This window comes from Falco naumanni, chromosome 3, assembly GCF_017639655.2.
Source record: "Falco naumanni isolate bFalNau1 chromosome 3, bFalNau1.pat, whole genome shotgun sequence".
Lineage (NCBI taxonomy): Eukaryota > Metazoa > Chordata > Aves > Falconiformes > Falconidae > Falco > Falco naumanni.
Window position 1 is genome coordinate 41,035,870 of NC_054056.1, and position 3,425 is coordinate 41,039,294.

The window sequence follows — 3,425 nt, forward strand, 5'->3', positions numbered from 1 at the left end:
CTGAAATGCACACATCTCAATTTATTCTTGTATCCTGTAAGCTAACTAGTATTTTGCACTCTTCTGATTTTTAGGACTATTTTAAGATTGTCTTAAATAACATATTTCATTTTGAACTTGCAAGTTACTATGATTCAATAACATAAATAATCACCATACTGTGAGAAAGAACTAAAGAAAACCAAATTAGAACTGACTATTCAGTATCTATTCTACTAAAAATAGCACAGAAATCAAGCCCTGCAAAATAATAAGAATAGTACAGAGTTATGATATCAAATTGTCTCTCCAGAGAAGCCCTAAGAAATTTGTGACATTTTGTACTGTATTGATCTCCCAGCTGCATCTGGTTAAAAAAAAAAAAAAAAAAAAAAGCCAAAAAAATCAGCATAAACAACAAAAACCCCACCAAACACCCAGATTTAGAAAGCAGAAAAATCTCATATAGAAGATAAAATCATAGGAAGCAATTTCTAAAATGGCTGTACTTCATCAATTCAGTTTATTCAAGACTGCTTTACAGAAGCAGAAGACTAAATGGAAATACTAATCAGCAGTAACTCCATGTCTTTCAGTCACAGCCTCTATAAAATCACTCAGTAAAGGGTTGTGCCTGAGGCTTTTCTGGTACCTAATGAGCCAAATTTTGATATGTTCTACCACCAGTGTTTTCTGCCAAAAAAAATTCTTTAAAGATAGATGTATCACACAGTGACTAATCAGTTTAACTGATTAATTGACTAATTCAGAAAGAGATTTAGACTAGAAAATGGGAGTAGAAGGTGAGACAATAGCTTGATATTTAATGCCATTTAAATATAAAAGCAGAGGTGGAGAGAACAAATGAGAATATAGCATGATATAAAAGAACATAGGACTGAAGCATGGGGAAGAAAATGAATGCATGTTCTAATGCAGGAGATTTAGATTGGCAGATGATGCAGAAAGTGAAAAGGTTATGCTTAGTGCACAGATTTTGTGATGGCAGTGTGAAATAACTGATGTGCAGTTCACAGAGCACTGCACAACAATGTGGAGGAACCAGAGCTACTAGAACACTACATGAAACTAGGTATTCTAAACACAGTAGAGGAAAGAGAACAGCTTTAACTGAAAGTTAAAAAAGTATAGAGTAGGTTTGTTTATGAGTCCTGCAGAGGATATGCATAAGGTTTTTTATTTCTCCATGTTCTTGGGCCTACTCCATAACCTTTTATGTTCTGTCATATCCTTATGAAGACCTGGAGACCACACTACTCAAGGTTTAGTGTACTTTAAATTAGAAAGTCTGAGTAGCATCTGTTTAGATGTTCTAAAATAGAACTGGCCCATGAAATGGTAACACAGATGATAATCTGAGGTTTGCAATGTATCTGCAGTGATACCCTGTGACTGGTGCTAACCTCTGACTGGTAAGAAACGTATTATAAATTTTTCAGAAAAGAAAAAAAGAATCAAAGAAACCACAGGAAAGTTGATCAGACTTCTACACTATTTAAAGATTTCATGAATGAACACTGAAACACATGCAGGTAAGCAGAAAGTAATACAATTTGATGTAGTTCTACGATGAAGATAAGCACATAATTAATTTTAAAGCACCAGATATGGCCGCGCATACAAATGTAATAAACTACAGAAGACAATTAGAATGAAATTTTAAAGAGTCTGAATGATACTTAAAAGGGAAATAAAAGTTGGAACGAAATTGCTAAAGGTATTAGTCACGAGTTTGCTCTTAGACAGACTTTTACTAAATATTTCCACTAACAAGACTTATCAGAAAAAGTCCCAGTGAACTATGCTGACAACAAAACTAGGAGAAGCTGTGAATAAGGACAAGATTTAAATAGGCAGGAGAAATAAAAGAATGAGAAAGGCCTGTATATTTGTTTGATTAAAGAGCACTGTGAGCACAATTGGCTCAATGGAAAGGGGAAGCATCATATTGTTACATCACTTGAGACAGAGGTTCTTAGGACCAAAAGAAAAGCACTGACGATGAAAATGCACTGGTAAGAGCTCTTCTGAAATTCTAGACACCCCTGTGCAAGAATATTAAACGCAAAACAGGGCATGTGAGATACAGGTTTGCTGAACGCAAACTTACAAAAGCAGATAGAAAGTAGTTGACTTGTTCTGAATATAAAATAGGAGACCAAAAAAATCTACTTAACCTAAAGGGCATTCTCACCATCAGGGCAAATGAGTATGAACCTTTCATGAATTAATTTAGATTGAAAGCTTGATCTTCTAACTACAAAACAAGAGTAGCTAATGAGACCAAAACTCCCAAATAGTTCTAAAATGGACCCTAAAAATGTTTTCACTGGATTACAAGACCTGGTTCCAGGAACTACATGGGAAACTACTGGATATCCCAAGAAGCTAAACTCTGCTGTACTTCCATGGAAATACTTGTCAAACTGTTTCTGTAAGTAAGTGCATGTTTTGGAAATAGCTCCCCCACTAACAAAGATATAAGGGAAATATTTTCTATTTAAGTAACAAATCTAGGGATTTTAGCAAATGACAATTAATTCTCCCATGTTAGCATGGCCTCCTAAGCACTGCTGCATAAAGTTTAAGGCACTGAAAACACTTGCAGAGAACCTACAGCAGACAGTAATCAGGCTGAACAGAGGCCTGTCAAACACGACCAAAACCACTGAACTTGAGGTGGTTTAGTTCAGTGAAGACAATATCAGAAAAAGAAAATGGTCAGAGATACACAACAATTATTTCAAAGATAAAGGCAATAGTATCATTTCCAGATTTACTGATACAGAACAAGAAGTAACAGGTATAAACTACAGCAAGGGAAATTACATAAGTGCCTTAGAAAAAACCTTTCCAAAAGTGAGGACGTGCAGTACTAAGTTGTATTTCTTTGGGAGCCTATGTAGTCTTCTGATTTTGTTTTTTATGTTTGTTATGTTTTGACATTTGTGCCAGATACATCTGTCAGGAATAACTGAAGCTCGTATCTTGCCTTCAGATACAATGACAAGCAGAGGACCCTTTTGGTTTAACTGTCTATAATATGGTGGTTTGGATTCTGGGAAAGGAGATAAATTTTACCAAGAGGTCAATTAAGGAAAAGTGTATGTTCGAGCATGCTGACAGAATGACATCCTCAACTATGGGAAGCACTAATCAGTCAAGTTTCAAGACTGATAGTTTCAGATTTTTTGGTGCCTCTGGTGAGATAGCTTGACCCTCTGTCTGCCAAAGAGGCGCCTGTTACAATCCCAGCTGAACAGGGATCAGCCTCTTGGGCTGACACTGCTGTAGGGCTATGTAGTGTTTCTGTCTGCTGCAGGAAGCAAAGGTGCACGGCAGCAAAGGAAACAGTATTATTTTTTACAACTCATGTTAAACAGCCACCACTGCTAGGATGAAAGCTGTGTTTTGAAGAAAAAAGG